The sequence below is a fragment of the Rhinatrema bivittatum genome, chromosome 1, assembly GCF_901001135.1.
Source record: "Rhinatrema bivittatum chromosome 1, aRhiBiv1.1, whole genome shotgun sequence".
Taxonomy (NCBI): domain Eukaryota; kingdom Metazoa; phylum Chordata; class Amphibia; order Gymnophiona; family Rhinatrematidae; genus Rhinatrema; species Rhinatrema bivittatum.
The window spans coordinates 253,752,956-253,779,469 of record NC_042615.1 but is presented as its reverse complement, the minus strand read 5'-3'; the positions used below and the strand labels follow the sequence as shown (position 1 = coordinate 253,779,469).

General features: G+C 44.1%; 1 protein-coding gene across 6 annotated transcripts in view; it reads right to left on the bottom strand.

Annotated features, from left to right (window-relative positions):
• PTPRA (protein tyrosine phosphatase receptor type A) overlaps positions 1–26,514 on the bottom strand; it is a 435,489-nt gene that overhangs the window by 253,000 nt on the left and 155,975 nt on the right. For 4 of the 6 annotated variants that reach the window (XM_029593639.1, XM_029593622.1, XM_029593659.1 and 1 more), the window contains exon 2: positions 7,520–7,593. The exons of the other annotated variants lie outside the window; for them this stretch is intronic. The gene's annotated coding sequence lies outside the window, so the exon portion shown is untranslated. The remainder of the gene's footprint in view (positions 1–7,519; positions 7,594–26,514) is intronic. 6 annotated transcript variants of the gene reach the window in all.

Below are 26,514 nucleotides of genomic sequence, written 5' to 3'. Positions count from 1 at the left end.
CTACACGCCAGCAGAAAACCTCACCTGAATCACGTGCTGTCCCTCACCTAACATAGAATAAAGAGACCAAAACGCATAACAAGAAGCATGCAGAAAAAACTGAATTGGAAACTGCAACAAGCCAGAGTCTTTATATGCAGTGTAACAAAGGAAAAAAGAAACATCACCCATCCTTATAAAACAAATCAAGAAATATAAAATCATCAGCAGTAAAACTGTACTAACAAAAAGAACATATTTCGAAACAGCTGATGAGTGGAATATCCAATAATTAAAAACTCATATAAAACATTTCCAGATACCATCAAAATATTTCAAAATAGCAGACACAAAGACCCAGTAATGAAAAATAATGATACAAAAATGTTTTTGCTCTGCATACCTGGGAACGTTTGATATCCAGGTGTCCTGAGATTGTTCTGAATTAACAGGAGGTGGGGTGGTTTGCTTGGAACTTTCTCCTCTCTCAGTCACATACCAGCGCTCTCTCTCACACTGGCTCTCAAAGACACACCTATACACACATGCTCTCAGTACTCACATATACACATGTTTTTTCTCTCTCACTTATATAGGCTCTTAATTACACATTTACACACATGCTGTCTATCTTTTCACGCTTACACACACACACACAGGCTTTCAATCACATAAATACATGCTGTCTTTTTCTCTCACACACAGACTCTCATTCACATGCTTACAAACATGTCCTCTCTTTCTCTCATTTACACACAGGCTCTCAATCACATACTCACATGCTCCATCACCTAAATCAGCTCTCAGTCACACACAGACACACATGATCTCTCTCTTACTTATACACACAGGCTCTTAATCATACATACACATGATTTCTCTCACACACAAAGGATCTCAATCATACACACATACTCTTTCACACAAACAGGTTTTCAATCACAAACTTACACATACAGGTTCCCAATGGTAAACTTACATTCATGCTCTCTCTCTCTCACATGCAGGCTCTCAATCACAGACATACTCTCTTTCACATATACAGGCTCTCAATCCTTCACATACATGCAATCTCTCACTCATACACAGGATCTCAAACACACATGCTTGCTCGCTCATTCACTCTCTCTCTCCCCCACCCCGGGAACTCGCTGCAGCAGCCTCCTCCCAACGCTAACCTCCTTCATTTTCAGCCCTCGCGGAGGCGGAGTCCCATCGGCCGCGGTTGAACCTCTTCATTTTCCTCCGAGCCGCGCTGCAGTCTTCTTTTCTTCAGGCCGATGCCGAGCGCACTAGCGTGGCCTCTTCTTGCCGCACAGGCACCCGATACTCTCCACTTCCTCTTCCGGGCCGCGGGGGGGGGGGGCGGGAAGAAGAGAGCATGCCGGTGCCGCCGACTCCAGCTGTCCTGCCGCGTTTCGCCTGGGCTGAGAGCATTTTAAGCCCGGGCGGAGGAGGACCGGGGAGCAGCTGGGTCAGCGGGAAAGTGTGGCGACACTTGTCTGCGAGCCAGATGCAGCCCTCAAAAGAGCCATATCTGGCTCGCGAGCCATGGGTTCCCGACCCCTGCTCTATACCATTAGTAAGGTCCTTCATTTTCAGTTTAAAATGGTTTTTACCCTAATCTTGTGGGACCTTCTCTAATACAGAGAATACCTCAGACTTTTTTCTGAGGGCCCTTGCACGTTCAGTTTGGTATTGCCTCATCTCCCTGTGCCAGGGAAGCCACCGCTTAGGTCAAAGCTTCACATCCAACTCAGACGCAAAGCTCTTACCTAAGCAGTTGCTTCCTAGCGCACAGAAATGAGGTTACGTAGAACTGAGCCTTGTGGCTTCTCCAGGAGAGAGCATGGCAGCCATCAGGAAAAGGATCAGGCCACTGGTTTACTGCTGGAAAAGGTCTGGAGCTAAAGCAGTGGCCAGAAAGCAGCTCCAGAGTCAACCACCCAAACACACAAGCAGCAGCCCAATGCAAGGAGGGCCAGGGCCAGGCCCACCCCCCACTACTAGAAGAACTTCCCGGCAGGCTACCTGGCTCTGCGCAGACACAGAAGTGCAGTAAACGAGGAGCCACAACAAGAACATGCTGCTAAAAATGGAAGGAGGAGAAAGAGTTTGGAGCCACCACCAGGCCCGGCGCCACCGAGTGTGCAAATTATACAATTGCACAGGGCGGCATATCTGGTGGGGCAGGATCAGGGAATGGCCCATGTTACCACTTGTGGATCCGATCCCATCGGCAGCGGAAGAAGTGGAGGCCTGTGGTGCCACCGGTGGACACGATCCGATCGGCGGCAGAAGAAGGAGACCAGTGTTGCCGCCAGTGGACTCGATCCCATTGGCGGCCTGAAGCAGCAGGAGGCTCGTGGTGCTGCTGGTGGACTCGATCCCACCGGTAGCAAAAGGAGGCGGCCACAACAGAAGAGGAAGCCCATCCTCATGTGCTGGCCCCACGGTATTCAACTCTCGCAGTGCCAGCACTTCCTGTATTCTCATCTCTAGATGCATGAGATGAGAATACAGGAAGTGCTAGCACCGCGAGTGTTGAATTACCTTGGGGCCAGCACACGAAGAGGAGCTGCAGAACAGCTGCTCTCCACAAAAAAGGTGGTACAGGCTGGCAGCAGCAGTGGAGGAGGAATAACCATTCCTGGTCTGCATGGGCACATAAGTGAATGGGAGGCTGCCTGGGATGGGTAGATGGGGGTGTATGTGTGCATAAGAGAGAGAGAGAGAATGGGGGCTGCAGGTGGATTCCAACCTGCCAGCAGTTGGAATCAAAATGAGGGCCTGATGCTGCTGGTAGATCCTAAACAAAGAAGCGCTGGAGAAGCCTGCGGGTTTGTCTGAGAGGGAGCGTTCGTGTGTATGAGCTTTTGTGTGTATATAAGAAAGAGAGGAGAAAGTTTGTAATCCCACTCATCCACGACAATCTCAGGGTGACTGGAAATCAAAGATTCCCAGCTATGGAGAGTGTGAATTTTTTAAAATCCTTTTTAGTTTTATTTTTCAGGTGTTATTTGATGTGTCTGCTGTTTTGAAATATTTTATTGGTGTTTGAGACATTTAAACAAATTTTGAGTTTTTAATTATTTGGTCTTTTATTCATCAGCTTTTTATAAATAATACTATTAGTATGCTTTTAGTATTATGATTATGTATTTATTTTATTCCTTGATTTTGTTGTTTGACGTTTGAGGAGTGGTGATGGTTCTGTTTTTTCATTGTTGCACTGCATAGAGTCTGGCTTCTTGCGGTTTCCAGTTCAGTTTTTGTCTGTGTGTTTGTATTTCTACTTTATGGTTGCTCTATTCTATATTTGGTGAGGGTCTGTTTATGTTCTGCATATGTGACTGAGGTGAGGCATTTTCCTAACAGGAAGTGTATTAGTGTATTCAGTCAGACCCCACTCAACACCCATTAAAATAGGCCTAATACCATATGCGTTCCAAGTGCCTTTTGTCCAGTTGGCATCACAGTAGTGCATGTAAATATAATGTAAGTAATATTTTTAACTTCAAAATACTATACTTTGATATTTTTAATGTAAAATATAAATGGATAACTCTTAACTGTGTGTGTGGAATGGGGCAGGGGTGTTGTGCAAGGCTATAAGGATATTAGGGCACCTAATACTCTTGTACCAGCCATGGGTTCGGAGGGAGGTGTCACTTTTTAAAGTTTGTATCACTGAAGGGAGCTGGGCCAGGACAGAGAATGAATGAACGGGGAAGAGGGGAAGCACAGTAATTGTTTGCACAAGGCAGCAAAAAAGCTAGCATCAGCCCTGGCCACCACAGTCAGCTGTTTGAGGGGAGGGAGATTTTGTTGGAGAGAAAGACAGGTTTTTTGGGGGGTGGTAATTTTTTTCTGGGGGGGAGGAGGATTCTAGGAGGGATATTCTTGGTAGGGAGAGGGAGTTTTGGGGGAAGAAGGAGAAATGTAGAAAGAAGGGAGACAATGAGAGGGGAAGGAGAGGGGGAGAAAGAGGGAAATGCTGGGGAGAGGGGGGAAGAGATCACCTGAAGAATCATTTGTGGGGCAATCATAAGGTAAATTGAGAGGGAATGGGACAATGTCTTCTGTTCACCAAAAACAACACTGATATACACCCGGAAAAACAAGGAGGAATATTTTTCCCACTGATTTTCTCCCGTGTTTGTTTTTGTCATAATAAACCCAGATATATTCCCGGGGAAAAAATTTTAAAAACCGGAAAATGAAGATCCTTACTGATAAGGTCTTTGTTTTTTTGGAGTAGCAGAATTGATGGCACTCTCAGAGGCACGTGTAATTTCAATGAAACACGCACCACTCCTACTTAAGTGTACATCACTTGGGCAGTCCATGGAATCAAAAATTGACCGAGAGAGAGAGAGACTCCCTTACTACAGTGGGTTCCCCCCTTTTCTACTAGCGTAGAACTCCAGACCATGAGGCCCAGCACAGTAACAGGGGAACAAAACGCAACTCAGAGAAAAGCCTCCTGCTATTCTGACGCCTAACTCAAAGTGCCACACAAAGCTATGCTGCAGGCTGCTTTTATGCTCCCAGGGCACAGCCAAGTCCAGCAACCTCACTGGAGGAGCTGTTCTGAAATGGCTCTGCCCTCCTTCTGCTACCAATCTTACTTCCTAGCTCCAAGGAGAGTCAGAAATAAGAGCAAACTCATAATGAATCCCAAAGGGTCATTACATTTACATTAATGCCTTTCACAAAACATTAATAGGTTGGAGAACCATTAATCTACAGGCTAAACACTGTAGTTACCTCTCATTTATACTTTCCCTGTTTGATCCACTGCCTTTCCCTATCTTCATTCCTTGTCACTTACAAGCCATCTTGTACTTTACGTTCACAATGTCAAGACTTCTTCAGGTTCACAACCCCATTAGATGTTCTCTCTCACCACTGCTTTTTCTCATTTTGCTCCGGATCTCTGAAGTCTTTTACACTTTTTGTCCATTCTGCCTTTCTCCTCTCCTCACTTTGAACCTTGCCTTCCCTCGCTAGTGACCTTCTGCCTCTTCCAATTAAAAACTTTGACTGTGTTAGGACTATGGCTTGGTTTTGTATGTATGACAGCTGCTATTCTCCTAATGTTCATTTTGCTCAAAAATGATTTTGAAACACAATGTAATAAAATAATAAGCTAGCTGACAGTCCACAATCTGCCGATTGGACAGGTGCCCACATTATTAAATCCTCAATCGGAACCAATGCTCCTTGTAAGGCAAGCAGGGCTGGCAGGAGGCCCGACAGGAGCCTGTCCCACAAGCTTGTTCAAAACTCAAGAGCTGGCACTTCCTATCTGCCGCTGTCGTCGCGATGCAGGAGATCTGCAGACAGGAAGCACCACAAGTTTTTTCTCTTTGCTCCTGGTCTCTGCTTGCAGTGCCAGCACAGAGCAGTTGGCAATTGTGGGACAGGCTCCTGCTGCTCGGGCAAGAAGTTGCAGGGGGGAAATGAATGCTTGCTGAAGGAGTACTAAAGAGGCAAGAAGCAGTGCTAGGGATGGGAGGAAGTGGCAGGGAACAGATGCTAGGGACAAGAAATGGAGGGCTGTTGGTTCCAAGAGATATGAAAGGGAAGAGAGACATATGGAGGAGAGATAAGCTATAGAGGCGTCACATGAATTCCCAAGTTTTGAATTTCAAAAATAAAAAATTTGACAAAACAGGGATGTACCTGGAGAAAGAACTAGAAAACTAGAAGAAAATGGGAAAGGTGGAACGAAAGTGGGCCAAATTAAAAGGAGTCATTATTAAAGGCAACAAATCTATAGGTTAGAAAAGTTAACAAAAGTACAAAGAAAAGAAAACGATTTGGTTCTCAAAGGAGGTGGATGCAAAAATAAAAGACAAAAAGATCAGCGATCTGAAAGTATATAAAAAAATCCCCAAAAGAGAAACACAGGGAAGATACAGCACGGCACACGCTCGGCCGAGCGCACCGTTTAACCCTTTTGGACGCGCGTTTTCAAAGCGCTCCTATTACTCCTTATTCTGCAAGGGGTAATAGCGTGTGGGAAGCGCGCAGCCAGCCCCCAGAAACTAACAGCGCTCATCACATGCAGATGCATGTTGATGGGCCTATTAGTTATTCGCCCGGAATACTGAAAGTAAAATGTGCTTTTCTGTACATCTGCCCAGCATTCAATTTTGCCTGCGTCTGTTTTCCGAACCCGTGGCTGTCAGCGGGTTTGAAATCTGACGCCGGTAAAATTAAGCGTCTGTTGTCGGACCCGCTGACAGCCGACTCTTCCACTAATAAGGAGGCACTAGGGTCGCGCTATTGTCCCTAGTGCCTCCTTATTAGTGCCGGGCCTCATTTAAATACAGAATTGCGCGCCCAGGAGAGGTGCCTGGGCGCTCATTGGGAGAGCGGGCACTCAACTTGGAGCGCCGGCTCTCCCGCACCTTTTATTAGATTGGCCTGAAAGTATCCTTAAGGTCAGCTTCACTGTGGGCTATAATCCAACCCTCATACAAAACCAATGTGGCCACCCAAGGTCCCTTCTCACCCTTTACCAAAGTATCGAAGCATGTGGCTGTCCAAGCCCCTAACCCACCGTTTACCATCCCTCACTCTCTGCCAGTCCACCAAAGCCCTCAACTGGAAAGCCAAATATTTCTTAATATTAGGGACCCCCAGCCCCCCAAACAATTTAGGTTCATGTGGGGGGGTCCTCGCCTCTAAACTGAGCTAAAAATCCTTCTCTGCAGGCTTTTCAGTACTTTATCGGATAACAAGTTCGGCAGAGTCTGGAAAAAGTAACAAAGACGGGGCAGCACATTCATCTCGACGGACGCAATTCTACCCAACCAGGATAAGTGAGAATGTTCCCATTTCTCTAAATCCTGAGAGACAGACACGGGACATGGGCACAGACAATTCATCTCCAATAAAAACCTCCAGATATTTCAATTTCTCTTTGGCCTATTTAAAGGGGGAATCAAGGTTTCCGATCCAAAATTGGGCCCTCCAAAAGAGAGAGAGAATACAAAATTTCAGATTTACTCATCTTTATTTTGAAACCTGATACCTCCCCTAAACCTCTCAATCTCAGCATTTCCAGGTAAGTCTCAGGCCTACCCAAAGTAAATATAATATAACCAGCGAAGAATGTCCAACCCCCACCAGTATACCCATAATCCCAAGATTCCTCCTAATGCTCTCTGGAAAGGGTTCCCATATTAAGTACAAATAGGAGAGGGCATAAAAGGCAGCCCTGCCTGGTCCTGCACTGCACTTTAAAATTGTCAGAATAGCCTCCATTAACCTTACTACGTACCTCAGGGGAGTCATAGAGCTTATTAACTCATGTGAGAAACTCTCTCCCCTCCCCCCCACCCCACCCAATACCAACTCTTTCCAACACTTTAAACAAGTACTACCAGTGTACCCTGTCAAATGCCTTCTCGGCATCGACAGTAAACAGCAGGGAAGACCACCGCTCTCTCTTAGCATAAGGAATTATGTTCAGAGTTTTCCTCACATCATCAGCTGCCAGAACGCTAGATATAAAGAGGCTTCTTACCTTTTAATGGACACTGCATTAGTCATCAATCAGAACTCAGCTAAATTCCATAAAGGTTCTTCTAGCAATTCCACCTGCAAGAACAGAAGAAATATTTCACACACCCTTCCAGCAACAATCCGAGAGAGTAACAGGGGTGACACTCTGTAGGAACACTCTACATGCCCAGTAGAATCTTCTCCCTGTGCCAGCCAAGATCACCGCCATTGTCCAAAGCCCCCAACACATGTTTAGCGTCTCCTCAACAACAGCTAAGTAAGGAATTATTTAAAAAAAAAAAAAAATGGAATGAAGAGAGATTCCATGAAGAGGAGGAAAAATAAGTTTATGCAGATGCAGGTTTGAAAAACCTTTTGCCATGATTTCTCAGAAACGCTAAACAAACACTTCTGTTTAGTGGACACAGAAGAAGCTTTGGAAAAAAGGACTACTGATGCTTGGCAGGGGTACAGTTGGGAGTGGGAAGACATCACACCATTCATGGAATACGGTGTTTGCAGGGAACTTATGAAAGAGAAGGTGGACAAAGCAATGGGGCCAGGTGAGGTACACCCAAGGATACTAAGGGAGATCAGAGAGGTTTTGGCAGATCCACTGAAGGACGTGTTCAGTCTATCTTGGGAGACCGAAGTGGTTCAACAGGACTGGAGAAGGCTGAAAGCTACCGGCCAGTAAACCTTTCTTCATTAGTGGAAAAATTAACAGATACACTGCTGAAGGCAGTGGGTTGCAGGATCCCAGGCAGCATGGATTTATTAGAGGCAAACTGTGTCAAACAAATCTGAATGATTTCTTTCAGTTGTGTGACTACAGAGCTAGATCGAGGATGTGTGCTGGATGTGGTTTACTTGGGCTTCACAAAGCTTTGGATAGTATGATACTGTCCCACATAGGAAACTCAGAGGAATAAAATGAGCTGCTTAGGGTAGGTTCCAAGGTAGTGTTTTGGATTAGAAATTGGCTGATAGAAAACTGAAGGTGGCAGTAAAAGGAATTCACTTTGAGGCAAGAAAGGTGATCAGTGGATTGCCTCAGCCATTGGTCTTGGGGCCAGCTCTGTTCAATATCTTTGTGAGCAATATTTATTTATTTAAAATTTATTAATCACCTAACTGATAAAAATCTTTCTAAGCTATGAACAACATATTATAAACAATTTCTGAAATAACCTTCATACATTACATACATTTTCAGAGAAATTTCTCCAAATAAGCTAAAACCAAATCCATCATTCAAACACATTTACCATTAAACCAAGTTTTTAACAATTTCCAAAATCTAAGGAGATCTTTCTTCCCTTAGATTTAATGGAAAAAGTCATTCCACAGTTTTGGAACAGACAAGGAAAAAGATCTATTCTATAGATGTACATGGCAAAGGGTCTTAACAGTAGGAAACTGCAGGAGCTGTTTATTTGTGGAACGTAAATTTCTGCTACATTCATGCCAATGCAATTGATTTTCTAACAGATTGCAGACTTTTAAAAGCCATTGTCAAGATTTTAAATTTACGTCTCTCAGTGACAGGAAGCCAGTGGAGCTCCCGTTACTAGCCTCGCTGTCATACTTTGAATCACCTGCAATTTCCGCATAGATTTTAATGAAAGTCCTAAAAGCAACGCATTACAGTAGTCAATATGTGAAAGTATCAGTGCTTTTGCTACAGATTTCAACACAACTAAGTCTAAAAAAGGTCTGATAAAGCTCCACATTTTAACTCTGTAATAAGTATTTTTCACTACCTGAAAAATATGTTTTTCATACTTTCTGTTGACTCCAATACCATGCCTAGTGATTTTGGTTCTTTTTTTGGAATCACTTCTACATCTTATTTTCAATGGTTTATCCAATTCAAAATATCCCAAATATAATACCTCTGTTTTAGAGGCATTTAACATCAGTTTGTTTTCAGCCAGTATTGCAGAAGGTTTAGAAGGAAGTGTCTACTTATTTTTTTTGGGGGGAGGACAATATTTATTTATTTTAATTTTTATATTCCGCTTTTCACACTTCTTTCAGCGTTTCAAAGTGGATTACATTCAGGTACTGTAGGTATTTTCCTATCCTCAGAGGGCTTACAATCTAACAGGCTGATACAGTAAATCCCATGAGAGAGACGGCGCTCTGAGGCGAGCGGCCACTCTCCTGGGCGCGCAATCAAGTATTTAAATGAGGGCCCACGGTACAAAGAGGCGCTAGGGACACTAGCGCGTCCCTAGTGCCTCCTTTTTGACAGGAGCAGAGGCTGTCAGCTGGTTTGACAGCCGACGCTCAATTTTTCTGGTGTCGGTTCTCGCGCCCGCTGACAGCCACGGGTTCGGAAAACGGACGCCGGCATAATTGAGCGTCCGTCTTCCGACCCGCGGGCACATTTCACATTTTTATGTATTTATTTATTTATTTTTTGGGGCCTCCGACTTAATATTGCTATGATATTAAGTCAGAGGGTGTACAGAAAAACAGTTTTTTCTGCTTTTCTGTACATTTTCCCAGTGCCGGTAGAAATGTACTGCTTGGCTGCACATTTTAGTTTCTGTATAAGGGGTAAAAATAGCGCGTCAAAAACGCGTGGCCAAACGCGGGCTAACAGTGCGCTCTGGCCTGATTGTGAATAAGTCATATATGGCATCAGCTAAGAATGCCACGCCTGACTCTAATTGGGCTGTTTTGGCATTCTCTGGGAACTGTTGAATCCAGTAGACTACCATCCATGCAACATACCCTCCTGTATATAGAGGTCTGACTGGCCATGGCATCAGTGATAAAGGCTTGTTTTAAGATAGCCTCAATCTTCCTATCTTGTGGGTCCCAAAGAGCCATCCCTCCTTTCCATTGGGATAGTCATTTTACAAGTTACTGCTGGTTCCAAGGCATCTACCCTGGGAATTCTTAAAAGATCATCATCTCCTAATGTATTTATTTATTAATAGTTGTTTGTTAATCGCCTAACTCATAAAAATCTTTCTAAGAGATGTACATGTAGCAAAACAACAACAAAAAAAATCACAAATCTTATTTAATTACATAATTATTCTCACAACAAAAGGACCCCTCCTCAGGAATTTTACAAGGCAAGGGATATAGCCTACTTAGGGTCCTCCCACCCTTGAGGTCTCCCTGCAGAGTGTTCTACTGTGTTAAAATCATACTTTTAAGAGCCTTTGGAGAGGAAAAAAGCCTTAGGAGGTTTATAGACCCCCCCAGGAGAATAGGATCTCCCTCAGGACGAATCTTCCTCCCTAGAAAAGAGTATTCCCCTTCCTCTTGGGAATTCCCCATGAATCATCCCCCGACCAGGAACCTTCCCTTGACTCTGGAGTAGCCAAAAAGGCCAAGGAGCCATAAGCCTTTTGGCCAGTCCTTGGTCTCTTTAAGGTCGCCTCTTTAAAGTCCCAAGGGTGTCAGACTGGCAACTGCAGAGGGGGGGGGGGGGGAGAAACAGGCCGCTCTCAACTCTGGGTTCTGCATTGCACAAAATACCTGGTGCATAGGAACCACTAAATCAGGGAAAACCCCTAGGGTACAAAGGAGAGCTTGGCTCTTAGTTCCTAAGACATAGCAAAAGGGGTTGGTCTTAGCCCTTGTCTCCCCAGGGGACAGTCTGAGGGAGGGGCTTTCAGGCTTACAGCCACGGTGGTGGTTGAGCAGGCTCTAGTTCCTCTGTATCCAAGAAGGGGTCCATGCTTCTATCTGCTCCGAATTTTCCTGGAGGGGGGGAGGCACCTCTGCTGCCCAGGAGGGCTGATTCAGGACAGAATGGACCTGTGGTGCTAGAGAGGCATGTAGAGCCACAGATCACACACCTGTGGCCCTGCATCATAAGGCTTCTTTTGTTACTTCTTTCTGTGCCACTGCACTGTTATTTATTTATTTATTTAACATTTTTTTATATACCGAAATTCTAGCAACAATGTTGCTAATCATTTCGGTTTACATATAACATTGGAGTGACTAACATGTGAGTCTTACATGGAACAGGAAAATGAACTTGGAGAAAATTGAATAAATACTAATAACCAATAACATTAAAACAGCAACAGTAGTTGCTGTTATGGAGGTGCCCAGCAGCCTCACTGTTATGGAGGTGCCCAGCAGCCTCACTCCCTTCTCTACCCAATCCCCTGTTGCTCACCCCTGCTATGGGAGCTGGTGAAGAGCTACACAATTCAGCCATTGAACTGCCAACCACTTTTTTTTTTTAACTTTGCGCCAGACAGCAGAGGTAGAGACAAAAAGGAGCAAGAAGGGACAGAAAGGAGGAGGAGAGAAGCATTCAAATATTCCCTAAGGCAAAACACTAGCTCAACCTGCCTAGTCCCTAAGATACTTAGTCTGGGAAATACTTTCCTCTCAGGGTGAACAACCAGATCCCTAGGGGTACTGGGAAAATTAATCCCACAGGACTGTTGCCCCAGAGGCTTAACCTTAGCTCTGTGAGAAGAAAGCACAAATCCTCTCTCCTCCACAACTGCTGGAGACAGAGACAACTAGCAACTGCCTTAGGCCACACCTCCCTTATATCCATAGGTGGGGTCATAGGGAAGAAAGGTGGTGTGTTCTCGGTCTCTAACTGTGGAACAGGAAATACCACTAGTGCTGACTGGTCTTGCAGGAAGAAAAAAGAATGAGGTGTTCAATTATGGAGGCCTGGTGAGCAGTTAAGACTTGATACTTATATCTGAAGAAAAGAGAGACAGGTCAGCTCTCCATACCACTTTTATTATTTAACAGAATAACAGACAGGGATGGCTTATCTTAGCATTAAAACATAATGTGTCCTAAGCTGGACTTAGTGTTCATGGACACCCTGGGGCCTCCCTAATCTCCTATAGCCTTCCTTCCTTCTCCCCTGGTGATTGGAAACTCCCTCAGTCCATAATCACTTGATAGGCTGTTTCTTACAGAGGACCGGTCCAAATAACTGGAACTGATCCTTTAAGGTGTTCTGGGGACTCTGTCTACATACTCTATCCTTCTGGCCACAATGGGAGCAGGCAAATGGGTTTTGAGTTATTGGCTCGTCTTTTTCAGGCCGTGGTACTCTCCCACTCTGAACTCCCAAATCTGAAACGGACAAGGTCACCAGCTGAACAACAAGTGGCTCACTCCTTTCATCTAAACAATACTTGGCAAAATGACCCCACTTCCCACAGTTAAACATGCCAGATGTTCTGGTTCTTGTGGTTGCACTGAAAGCTCAATGTGGTCCTGATCAGAGTTCCACGATGGAGTTTTGACTTTAGGATGTCAACACCACAGCCCCTGAGAGAGCTGCTTCTTGGGGCCCTTGGTTCCTAGTGAATTTCACTTCTCCTGTACAATAGCGTTCCACTACTAAATGTGCTTAGTAATAAGCATTAGCAATTTCTACGGTGATCTTGTAGTGTTGGCATACACTCACCTATGTGATGGTAGGTAAGGCCTCTATGAATTGTTCTAGGAGGAGAACATTGATGACCTCTGGGCCAGAATTTCCTTCTGGTTTCAGCCATCTCCACTCCAGATCCTTTAATCTGTAGAAAAGGTTCCGGGTAGTCTCCCTGGATTGGAGGTTCCTGCTCCTAAATTGTTTTGGTAGGCCTCTAGGGTAATGCCTGCTGGCTGCTGGCTCTACCATCCGGGTTGAGAGCTTGGAAGGCAGCTTGACTGATGCCTATAAGCAGGTTACCTAGATAGGTAGTCTATGTTTTTTTGGCCAGGCTGCCAGTGGGCAGGTTCATTCCAAATTCCTTAAAGAATCCAAGTCTTCTCCCACGGTCATTTTGAGCATCACCAGTAGCAGTGAAGGCGGTATGGTCATAGCCAGTTGTACCACCTGGGCTATTTGGGTCAATGTCTTCTCTTGCAGGCTACATTTTTGTAGTAGCGTCTGCTGCTGGGTGGTTTGGTTCTGTGCCACCGTTTGTAGTTGCTGTTGTCCTACAACCAAAGCTTTCAGTATTTGTTCCATTTCAATTCAAAAGGTATGGAGGAAAAAACATTTCCACTTTACTTTCCTGGAGAGGAGGAGGTGAGACAATGGGCCTTTCTTCTAAAACATAGAAGGAAAAGAAAAAATCATGCCTGTTTGGCACTGACTTGTTAGGCCCTGACTATGTAGGCAGGGCTACCCACCTTGGCTTGAAGTACCAAAATTATGGCTGTTCCTACAGCCAGGCCTCAAAAACAAGGAAAAAAAATGTCACCCTTCTTTTTTTTCTGTGGGTGTAGGTGTCCAGTCTGTGTTCAGGATAGCCCAGGAAATCCCACTGCTACCACCATATGTGAGGCCTTGCAAGCGATCAAGGCTTGATACTTGTTTCAGAAGAAAAGGGAGACAGGTCTCTGACTGGCTGTCCACACCACTTTTATTATTTAACAAAACAACAGACAGGGATGACTTACTTTAGCAGTCTGTGCAGCAGTCAAACAATGTGTCCTAGGCTGGACTAAGCTTCCATGGTCACCCAGGGCCTGCCTTCTTATCCCCTGATGAAGGAAAACTCCCTCAGACCATAATCCCTTGCTTGGCTGTTTCTTAAAGAGGACTGGGTCCAGATAACCGGAACCGGTCCTTTAAGACATCCTGGGGAATCTCTGACAAGGCCATACTTCGAAAAGGAAAGAGATAGGCAAACAAAATGGTGTGGGTTCTGCACCAAAGGCATATACGAGCTGAGACTTGAGAACCTGAACATGTAGAGAGAGAGCAGGGGGATATGGTACAGACATTTAATACCTAAAACTTTTCCAAAGGAGGTAAATTCAGGAACATCAGAAAATATTGTTTTCACAGAAAGGGTGGTGAATACACAGAATACCCTCCCGATGGAGGCGATGAGAAACAAAGACGCTAGCAGAAATAAAAAAAGCATGAGATAAACACAGAAAATCTCTTATTATCAAGAAGATGGAAACAAAACACTGCAGTAACCTGCATGGAGCAGCGGTTCAAAAACCACATTGAAATGATTGTATTATGCTTCCAAGAAAGGCACAGAGCAGCAGTTACAACTCTAAACACCTTGCTGGATAGATTGGTTGGGCCATTTTGGTCTTCTACCGTCGTCGTGTTACTATTTAAGGTCACTAAAACCAATAAAGGTATTTTCTTTAGGGACAACAATGAGATGCCAATACTAAGCTGTGTATTCTAAAACAATAACTTCACCTTTTGCTCAGCACAAAGTCAAGGAATTAGGAGAATTCAGTTTCCAGCTCTACAAGGGCAAACCAACTGACATCCCCGTTTCTCCATCTATCCAACTATAGCCCCTCTCTGAGGTATTCGCATTTACCTTGTGGCAAGGGAGGGGAAACCACATATAAGAAATTCAGTTTTATTGCACCCGTGGGTTCGACACTCTGGTGGATTTGAGACAATGTCCCGAAACCCCAATACCACACCCAGGCACCACTTAAGGGCCCCCTGGCCAACCAGATTCCTCCCTTCCTTCCCCAGGGACCAACATAAAAATCACACCAAGTAACAGTTCAGAGGTTTACTGGCAAAGGATTGTGAAATGGAAAATTATCAGTGAGAAAACAGGGAACAACATGAAATGAGCCTTAATGAGAAAAACCAAGTGTCACAAAATGTCTGCGATGTCAAGTTGCATTAACCTCAACAACATTTAATCAGTTAACTGGAAAAATGTGTCAGTTAGCATTAGCAGTCAAATTGAGCATTTCAGTCTGGAGTAATCCATAGTGTAAGTTGTAATATCTGTATGCACAAACAAAAACCAAACACACTGATGGGGCCCTTGCTGGTAATCTTTATGCTGGGCAAGCTTCCAGATGATGGGGCCTGCACCCCGGGGCCGCCTGCCTCCTGTGGTGTGTTCACAGTCCTGCCCCCCTCTATCTCTGGCTTGCTAGGTTTTCCCCAGTCAAACAAATCTGCCTCCAAATTGTCCACCAGTCAACTGTGAAAGTATCAGTAGTGATTCAAGGAAGTATTTTCCTGAGTTGTGCTTCCAGCTCTACAGGAGGGATGATAGCAATTCCCTTCTGACTCTAAATTCACTTATCTCAATATTCAACAGAGGAAAGAAAGCTGTCTGGTTTCAGCTCTCACATCCCAGCCTGTGCTGCTCCATCTCCGACACTGCCCTTTCTCTGGATCTTCAGAAACATATGAATTGTTCCTGCTTTGTTTTTCCCCACAACTGATAGACACCCATGGACAAGCACTTTTTTTTCTCTCCTCTGCTCCCAGGAAAGATTCAGAACAAAAACAGAGCACCCTGCTTTCCTCTTAGTGCATGGCTGGCTCGGGGATTCTCCAGCTTCTACTGGCTCTGGGGGGCAGCTGACTCACTGCTCTCTGTTCAGCTCCCCCAATTGGCTTTTTTTTTTTTTCTTAATCTGCCATCACAGCTCGGTCTCACTGCTTTTTAACCCTTCAGCTGTAAGTTCTGCAGAGCAGTCCCCAGAGCTGCAAAACAAGCAGTTCCTGGAGTTCTCTTCTCCTTAATGCCAGGGGCAGTTAGAGGCTGAGCAGTTTACTGAAATACCAGATGAAGAGCCCAGGTGGGTGTAGCAGAAGCTCAAGGGAGCAGGGAGGCTACCCTTTTGAAACCCAGAGCACAGAACTAGCATCACAGTAACAGTATTCCTCAGTTTACGGAACCATTTCAAAAACCAGCACGATTTGTGCAAAGATTTAAAAACAAAAGCTACATTTCTGCTTCTGAGGAGCTATTCTGGTGAAGTGCTCTAAGAAAGCCTGCATTACAAAAAAAAAAATCAAACCAACATTAGTGCAGCACCTGACAAGAGTACCATAACACGACCCGCTAATTTGGATCCATAGCAAGAAATTCAACAGAGACAAAACTAATAACTTACAGAACACTGTTTCGCTTTTGTTTACCAGCATATTACAAACTACTAGGAAGCAGTATGTTCATAAACGTCATCAACTGGAAAAAAAAAGCTTACATATCCTGAAGATAATCCCAAACTGCTCCTGAAATGTGTACAAGTACAAAGGCGATAAAATATGCAAGCAAGAAAGGAGGTCAATGGCCTTCTTAAACGCATAATGCATTGAAGGAGATGCAATGACACCTTTGTAACAAGCTTCATTATTCAAAAACTTACAAGACTACCACATTTGCTGTCAGAAAAATAATTAGAGAACAATTCCAAGATTCCTGGATATTTCTCGGCCTAGAAATCTCATGGGACAGAGTTAGTCAACCACTGCCCTCCAGAAAGCAGCAGACAAACGAGAGGTTGGGTGGGAAGGGAAGAGTAGTTCCAAGGGCTTTCTACAACAGATAAGGAAGGAGCCCCTGGCAGTGCAAGGCTCAGCCTGCTTTCCTTGTACACACTGGGCTGAGAACCATAGCCAGCATTTCCAAACTATCAGGCCGATACAGTACAGTGCACTCCGTTGGAGCGCACTGTTAACCTGCCCTTGGATGCGCATTTCCCTTACCCCTTATTCAGTAAGGGGAGGAAAACGTGCGTCCAACCCGCGGCACCTAATAGCGCCCTCAACATGCAAATGCATGTTGATGGCCCTATTAGGTATTCCCGCGCGATGCAGAAAACAAAAGGTGCAGCCAAGCCGCACATTTTGCTTTCAGAAATTAGCGCCTACCCAAAGGTAGGCGCTAATTTCTTCGGGCACCGGGAAAGTGCACAGAAAAAGCAGTAAAAACTGCTTTTCTGTGCACCCTCCGACTTAATATCATTGGGATATTAATATCATGGCGATATTAAGTCGGAGGTCCTGAAGAGTAAAAAAAAGTGAAAAAAGAAATTTAAAATGGGCCGGCGGCTGTCGGGCCGAAAACCGGATGCTCAATTTTGCCGGCATCCGGTTTCCGAGCCCATGGCTGTCAGCGGGCTCGAGAACAGACACCGGCAAAATTGAGCATCAGCTGTCAAACCCGCTGACAGCCGCCGCTCCGGGTCAAAAGGAGGTGTTAGGGACGCGCTAGTGTCCCTAGCGCCTCCTTTTGCCTGTTTCTACCGCACCACCTAATTTAAATACAGAATCCGCTCTCCCGCGGACTTTACTGAATCGGCCCGTAAGGAAGAACAGTAGAGCTAGCCCAGTGACTCAGTGGGGCAGGGCTCTGCATTGCCATGTGGACCACCTATTTGATTCCCAGATCCGCCGCAGCTGGGATGCTGAGGATTCGGAGCTCACAGTCCCTGGGGTGAGGGGGGGGAGGTTGGGTTGAGAGTCCACCTGGCCAAGGACTGGTTGGGATGACTGGGTTAGGAAAGCTGGAAAGGGGGGGGGGGGGGGGGAATCCAGGTAATTGTGAATTGAGCAGAAAACTGCTGTGTCAAAAAAAAAAAAAAGAAAAGAAAGAAAACCAGCAGCACTTTATACACAGTTTATCAAAAACAGCAGCATTTGATTTCTCAGCATTGGATAGCTGAAATGAATGTGTTCCAATAAAAGACATTAAGTACAGGGAAAAAGTGCAGAATAATGTTTCGCATGCTCTACGGATGAGTCATTTTTAAGCAGAGGACCACAGAGCGGAAGATTTTGCACTCTTTGCTGCAGAAGCCCCAAAGCTGGGGATGATGATGCTAGACTTTTCAGACAAAAGCAATTTGGGATTTATGAGCTACACAACACCCAAGGATGTAATGTGGAGGCGGATTTCTAGATCGACTGCAGGCTCTCAGCTTGCTGTTGCAGCCTAGTTTGTTCAATATGAATACCAATTTGTACTTGTACTATTACATCCTGAGGGAGAGTAACTCACCCTTACAATGTTATCCTTTCACTCTGCAGACTGATGTCCAAACACTCCAGGACACATTTTCTGTGTAGCTATTCCTTACTCTTTCCCTCCTAGATGAAGGGGGCAGCCGGGGTGAACTGGACGTTTCTTTCCCACAGGGCCCTACAGGTAACACTATCAGGAAGCAGGCTATAGCTGTACAAGTAGCACATGCAGTACTGTTCCAAAGAAAGGCTTTACTGAAAATAAACTCCATCGATGATAATGATCTTCCATAAAGTACAGAGCTTGGAAGAAGAATCCAAAAGACTTCATGTATTATTCACTGTACCTCCCCTGGGGAATTTAACCTCCTTCAAAGACAAAACAACACGAGACATTTCTGTTAGGATCTCTTGGAGCAATGGCCTTACCTTCCAAGCTCCTGGAGATAGCTGCTGGGCACATCTGTGACTCCTGCTCTGCCCTAAACTGTGGGGACAGTTCCCTTATTGGTTTGATCTCTTGACACTCCTCCTACAAGACCTCAATACCTGGAGATCCTGCCTCAAACTGCTTCTCGCACTGCTGGGAAGACGCCTCTCCCACTCACTGTATCAGAAGGGTACCCTGAAAGCGTGACACCGATTAGTTATGCTCTTTCACCTTCACCCCTTTCTGGTAGACACCAGAGTGCTGCTTTACAGTTAGAGAAAATCTCTGAGATCCTGCATAGCAATGGTTCTCAACCTTTGAACACATGACCATCACAGGGCTAAATGTAAACATATAATCTGCATCCACAGGAATCTCTCGACCCTCAACAATGGATGCAGGGCAAAACTAGGACATTCCCCATACAACTCACCATACAAAAAAAAAAAAAAAAAGATATTCTGATTCTGGTGTCATCTCAGTAACAGGAACACAAACTCCCTCTACCACCAGGTGCAATAGCCCTACTAACAAAAAGGCAGCAGATCACAACCAATGTAATGTTCTATTGAGAAAACACGACAAATAAGACTGATATCAACGCCTACCTCTCACCTTTGTTACATACATGGAATTGCCCTTCACCAAATACAGAAAGACCCCAAATTGCAAATATGGATACAGAAACTGGAATGGAAACTCAGAAAAGCCACTCTGCATGCAGTACAAAACTGCGGAAATGGAAAAAGAAATATAGCACCTAACATAGTACCAGGATCTGCAATAATGCACACAAACTAATCTACACAAAGTTAGACCTGAATTATAGAACACACTCAAAGAGTAACAACTCTATCTATGAAAAGGCAATACCTCAAATATTAGACCTGGCCCTATTTCTCCTATTAAGAAAACAGAATAAGCCAAGCTGCTGTAGATCCCTACACTGAAACTACAAGTTTATACAATACCCTTAACCTTGGTCACACATTCAGAACACAGAGAGATCCTCACCAAATACAGAATAAAGTCACCATAAAGTTAATGTTTTTGTTTTTCCATTGTTGCATTGCAAACAGCTTATGGGTTCTTGCTGTTTCCAGTTCAGTTTTTGTCTGCACATTTCTATGTATACATTCCTCATACATCATCAAACAATAAAATCAAGAAATATAAACAATAATTGTAAAACTATACTAATAAACAGAATATTTCAAACCATCCGATGAATAGAACATCCAATAACTAAAAACTCAAAACTTATTTAAAAATTCTCAAAATCACTAATAAAAGATTTCAAAACAGCAGGAACATAATATTACGCAAAAACGGCAGTCAATCAAGAAAAATAAACTTTAAAAAAAAGCCACCTCTACTTACCCTCTCCAGCAACTTTCCTACTCCTTTCCCATGCAGGCAAGGAGCACACACCAGCAGCAGCTGTAGCTCTGCCCTTACAGTTCTCTTCCTTAGGGTCCATGACCAGTCTGTCTCTCTCTCTCTCTCTCTCACGCACACACACAGTCACACTCCATGACCAGTTTCTGTCTTTCACATACCAGTCACCTCCCTGATCAGTTTCTCTTTCATACACATACTAGTCACCCCAACCTGTCTCTCACTTATATACATCTCCCTGACCAGTCTCTCTCACACATGCCAGTCATCCCCCAACCAGTCTCTCTCATATATCAATCATCCCTGACCAGTCTCTCTCTCACATATCTGTCACCCCTGATCGGTCTTTTTCTCACACATTATTCAAGCCCTGAACAGTCTCTCTCTCTCTCTCACACACACACACTCATACCAGTCACCTCCCCGAATAGGCTCTCTTTCTTACACACACACACCAATCACTTCCCTGACCATTCTCTCTCTCTCACACACACACACACACACACACACACACACCAGTCACCTCCCTAACTAGTCTCTCTCACACATACCAGTCACCTCCCTGACCAGTCTCTCTCTCTCACACATGCCAGACATCCCCCAACCAGTCTCTCTCATATATCAATCATCCCTGACCAGTCTGTCTCTCACATATCTGTCACCCCTGATCAGTCTTTTTCTCACACATTATTCAAGCCCTGAACAGTCTCTCTCTCTCTCTCTCTCTCACACACACACACACTCACACCAGTCACCTCCCCGAATAGGAACTCTTTCTTACACACACAATCACTTCCCTGACCATTCTCTCTCTCACACACACACACACCAGTCTCCTATCTGATCTGTCTCTCATACAAACACACCAGTCACCTCCCTAACTAGTCTCTCCCACACATACCAATCACCTCCCTGACCAGTCTTCCTCAATCTCTCTCACTTGTGCACACACTCTCAATCACACACATGCTCTCTTACACACCCACACACGAACATATGCTCTCACACATACATACTCTGAGTGAAACTCATGCTCTCTCTCTCACTTACACACATGCTTGTGCTCTGTCTCTTTCTCTGTCACTTCTCCCCCCCCCTCCCCTGGAACTCAAATGGCAGCTGCTGCAGCAGCCTCCTCCCCCAGCCCTCATGGCCTAAGAAAGAAGATTGTCCTCTGTTGTGAAGGCTAACTGATTGCTGGTTTCTCTTCGTTTTCCTCTGGTCCCATGCTGATCCTTCTGCTGCTCAGGGGCGATGTTGCGGTGTCTTCTGAATGTAGCATGGTCTTTTCTTCTTCCCATACACCCCAGTGCACACCACTTCCTCATCCAGGCCGCAGGGGCAGGAAGAAGAAAAGGTCATGCTGCTAATGGGGCCAATGCAATCATCTTCGCGGAAAGCAGGCACTGACTTTTCAGTGCCCGCAAGTTTATCGGCAGCCATTTTCATTACTGTCAGACGGCCGGTTATGACAACTGACGCCGAGTTTACTGATGTCTGTCTTCATAACTCGGCGGTCTGCCAAGTTATTACTTTTTTTTTTTTTTACTTTAAAAAAGAAGTACAGAAAAGCAGTTTTTTCTGCTTTTCTGTACTTTTTTTTTCAATGCGCTCAGCTTTAATGCCTGCTCCAAGCAGGCATTAATATCTGAGTGATAAATGTGCATCTGGGACGCACAATTATCTTTTTGCATTTGGATTGAATGAGTGAATACCCTCATTCACATGCATTTGCATGTGATGAGCGCTAACTCATTCACTCCGCGTCCGACGCGCGTTAAATAGGTGCTAATCCCCCTATTGCATTAGAGGGTGGATTAGCGCCTATTTAACCTGCTTCCAACAGCGGGTTAAACAGTGCGCTCGGCTGAGCGCACTGTATTGCATTGGCCCCAATGTCTCCAGCTTCCACTAACACTGCTACCATTCCCACCCAGACTTGAAAGTGCTGATAGCCTGGGCGGGAACAGCAGAAGTGTTAGTGGAAGAATCATCTGTGCCTTGCAGGGACTGAGGAGGAGGAGGAGGAGGAGGGAAGAGTAACAGAGCTAGCAGGAGACTGGGAAGCACGCAACACACCTGCCAGTGCTTGGCGACACACTAGTGTGTCACAACACACTGGTTGAGAATTGCTGCTATAGACAACCCCTCTATTGGTAATGAGATGGTTCTTTCCTTGCTCCTCTTTTGTAACTTATTTATTTATTTTTAACTTTTTTATACCGACGTTCCTGTAAAAGATACAGATCACACTGGTTTACATTGAACTGAGAGAGAGAGAAATTCTCTTGGGTGAAGGAAAGCTCCTGCTCTCACCTCCTCCCTGCAGGCTCTCCCAGAATATGAACAAAAGCATTAATTATAATTGAATGCAATTGACTTCTCTAAGTTGGCTAATTTTCTGCATGCAATCAGCATAGCCATTCTTTGTTATTACAGAATGCATAAGCAATCAAACACACTTTTAGAAAAACAAATGTTTAGACATGGTTCAATACCTTTGTCTTGTAGGTTTTTTAGATTTATTTAATGCTTTATGTAGGAATGACATTAGGCATGGGCAATTAAGCAACTTCCCTTATCCTTTGATTGGTGAATTCCATCATGTGATCCTCAAAAGGTACTTTTTTTTTTTTTTTTACACATACCATATAGGACACTATCTGAAACTGGATTATGACCACAATGATAGTACTTCTAGTAGGGAATAGATGGTAGGAAAACAGACATCAGGAGGACAGGCAGTACTGTATGAAGTGCTCTAGGTTTGCACCAAGAAACAAGTCAGAAAAGTTAGAGGGAAAGGAAGCTTCACAGCAGAGAGAAGCAGGGTCCCTGGGCCAGAACTCCAAAAGTCCATACCTGTGGCTAAAATAATGTGGAGCTTTAGGGAAGAAACCCGGGATATCAGTATTCCTCCACTCCTGGTGGAAAAGTTGGAAGTACAATGCAAGAACATTCCCAAAGTTGCAGGGTGGGGTCCCATGATATTTTGTTCCTTCCCCAACAAAATATTGTGGAGATATCGCCATGTCATATTTTATTGTGGAAAAACTCTGCAATAAAAAAAAAAAAAAGCAATGTGGCAGAGGATGCAAAAATGCACAATGGTGGCCCACTTTGCATGGTGCCGCCATTAATTTAAAGGACCACACAACTCAAAACCTACCCTTCCCAAAAGTATCAAAAAACCCCAGGGGGGTCTTGCGAGACCTCTGCCCCACTATCCCACCCCCTCCCCCTGCCACCTGTTGGGGCTGCGCCAAGTCAAAGAGTCATTAAATTGATTTTTAAATCACACAGCAATGTGTACCAACCAAACTCTAGGCATCTGGGCCCCCAACAAAAGTCATAATTCCTGGGATCTGGGTTCTCCCCCATCCCCCTTACATAAAATACAGACTCTGGTGATCTAGAGGATGCCTGGACCTCCACACCCCTGTACCTAAAAGAAGCATCATTGGTGGAATAGTGGAGGCCCAGAGCACACTCGAGTTCTGGGCTTGTTGATGCCATCTTTCAAAATGGTGCTAACTTGCCATTGCCTCTATCATGTGATTGGCTCCTACAGAAATAGTCCCATTTTGCTCTGGTGACAACTGATATATTCAGGGGTGTTATCTACAGATTTGGAATTTTGTATACCTGGAAGAGTTGGAAGGCCATTTCTGGATCACAGGTGTCACAACCAAGGTAAAGGGATCTATTTTATAAGTTAAGGAGCCACAAAGTAAAAGACAACAGTGATATAAAAGCCACCATATAAAATCAGGCAAGCTATAAATGTGTCTGCTAAAATGAAGAAGCTTAGAAACTGACACAGCCTCATGGGGGAGTGGGCAAACACAGAGGGTTTTTATTAAGCTGGTAAGAGAAGCCTGAAATGCAGACGGGCGTCATTCTGGGAAGACACCATACAGCTTTACAGTCCCAGATTCCTCATACTTACACGAGTAGAGTGAGAGAAACCAAAAGAGATGCTGGGAATCAAAAGCAACAAGAGAGAGGATGTGGAGAGAAATGTGATGACACAGCAGCCATACACTGCAACTTTCCCCCTACTTCTGAAATCAATATGATTATGCTTTCACTGAAGCAGATTTGGCCATGGAAGGACTGAAGCCCTTACCCTACATTTAAATTTGAAGATTTTTCTAAGCCACGTAATAGCTATAGACAGTATTTTTAAACACTTCATAGGTCATGGCCACTCCTGGTAGATTTCTGTAGCAGCAGCCTATGTGACACGATGAATCTCGCATTACAGATGCTGAATGCAGATGCACCATTTTAAATATATATAGAATTATGAAATGATTTTCCAATGTTTAATGATCCCATAGTTTCTCCGTTAAAAAAAAAAATGGATTTAAGTGTGGATGTTTGTCCACAATGACTAAAGATCACCAGTGGAGGAGTAGCTTGCGGGTTAAAGCAGCAGGCTACAAAATCAGGGAAGACAGGTTTCAAATCCCACTGCCACTCCTTGTGACCTTGGGCAAGTCACTTCACCCTCCATTGCCTCAGGTACAAACACAAATAGTGAGCCCTCTGGGGACAGGGAAATACCTACAGTACCTGAATGTAATTCACTTTTAAAGTTGCTGAAAGGCAGAAGATAAATAAATAGAATTGAATATTTCCTATAAAGCACTACATGGCTTTTGGATGGTATTAGCTTCAAGTCACTACCAGTCCATGCCTAACCTGAACTGATGGCCTAAAGGTTAAATGCTTTGTAGCCCTTTGTCGATCAACTGCACCACACAGTCCCCAATTCTTTACATTTTTTTTTTATTTTTAAATCTTTAGTATGCAGTCAAATGTTCTTATAAAAAAAAAAAAAAAAAAAAAGAGCTGCAGTGAAATCAATGTGCTTACAGCTACATGAAGGACAGATACACAGAGAAATATAAGCAATTTAAATCATAATATATAAAAAAAAGAAAAATAAATAAATAAATAAATAAATAAATAAATAAATGGGAAATAAATAAATAAAAAGAGTATAGCAAAATCTTTGTCCCAGGACACAAGTATTGCTTGATGCAGTCAGTTTAAATGGATAAGCTGCTTATATTACATACCTAGAATGTTTAGGGTTTCCTTGGGGTTTCCGAAAGACTCCCCCCTCCTAACAGTAACTAAAGATTTTGATAAATTAGGATCCAAATACAACATTCAGAATTTTAGCATATTTACCAAGTTTTACTATTCAGCATTACGTTTTGCACATATGCTAACAACCACATTAATAAACTCTTGATTTCACAAAACCTGCACTGAATTTGGCCATGTATTTCAAATATTCATATAGGGGAAGAGCTTGTTTCTTCCTCTTCATCAACATGCAAAACGCGGTTTAATTCTGCACGGCCAGCATGCCACAAAAGATTTTGTGCCATGGGGGAAAGAGCAGTGATAAAGAATTAGAACCACCCCTTCCCTCCAACCGTCCTCAGACAACTCATCCTCCCCCGCAGCTGTACCATAACCCTTCCACTTCTCAATACCTACCCTCTGGGTCACCACCCTCACCAACCGTCCTCAGACAGCTGATCCTCCCCCGCAGCTGACCATAACCCTTCCACTTCTCAATACCTACCCTCTGGGTCACCACCCTCACCGAAGGTCATATCACAACCCTCCCAACCACCATCCTGATTCCCACACTAACTTCACAAACTTAATGCCAATTATTAGTGAAGCAGTCCCTAAACTGATAGCGTCTTTCTGCCATTCCTCTGCCTCATATACCTGCTGCACACACGAAATACCTTCGACCACATGGTCACAAGAATCATTCAACAGAAACGTACTGGCTAACTGTGACATCGACTGACGGGTTTCACTGTAAACATCTTTAAAAGAATTACAGTCCCCTATCGATACAGCTTCAATACCTCAGTTCTCAGACATGGTACCACCAGCATGAAAAAGAATCGGAACCAAGCAATAGATAGGCAGGCTATGCTATTTATCAGATCTGATTGCTAACAGTGCTTGGGTTTTCCACTGGTGAACAGAAAGCATGCCTGTTTACTGACAGATGAGGAATACCTGTCAACGTGACAAGAACATTTAAATCAAATTTGGCTGTTTATTGGCAGACGGACATTTGGGAATTCTACACCCTGATAACAGAAGGAAGACAGACACATTACCACACTGAATACAAATATGTACCAGATGTTTAACAGGTAATATTCATAATTCAACTTATTGATATTCCAAGGTATGAGCTAATTGCTATGCCCTCTGAATTTAAAAATAAAAAGCTAACAAAAGCATATTATAAATCAAAATATTAGTGGCTTGTTTTAATCCCGTCTGCCTCCACTTTAAAGACACTGACCACACATATTCCCCTACTTACAATGCAGTAACACTATAATATGATGTTGAGTTGACAACACTTAATGTTTATTCTGCAGATAGGACTAGATGCTTAGTTGACAAATCAAATGAATGAATATCATACATA